This window comes from Morus notabilis, unplaced genomic scaffold (genome assembly GCF_000414095.1).
Source record: "Morus notabilis unplaced genomic scaffold, ASM41409v2 Scaffold544, whole genome shotgun sequence".
NCBI lineage: Eukaryota > Viridiplantae > Streptophyta > Magnoliopsida > Rosales > Moraceae > Morus > Morus notabilis.
Genome location: NW_010367917.1, coordinates 349,523 through 349,851, shown reverse-complemented (window position 1 = coordinate 349,851; position 329 = coordinate 349,523).

Sequence of the window (329 nt, the reverse complement as noted above, 5' to 3'; positions counted from 1 at the left end):
ATTGTTTTTTGTAACAGTTGCTTCTTCTTTCAGCACAGCTAAAAGTAATTTTTCTAAAATCTACAGCACTACCAAACTAAACCTTAAAAGTTTGAACTTAAAAAAATAAATAAAGGGGACTTATTGGCATGATAATGTGTTAAGAAACATATAGAAAGAAAGAAGATATAAATAAATAAATAGCGTGGATTCTGAATCCATTTATTAAACGCCCAAAATTACATATCCTGTTTTTTACTCTTCTTCTTTTCCTTTTTTTTTTTTTTTTTTTTTTCTAAAAAAAAAAAAAAAAAAAAAAATGTCCTTTTACTTAGTGGGTTCCCCAACCC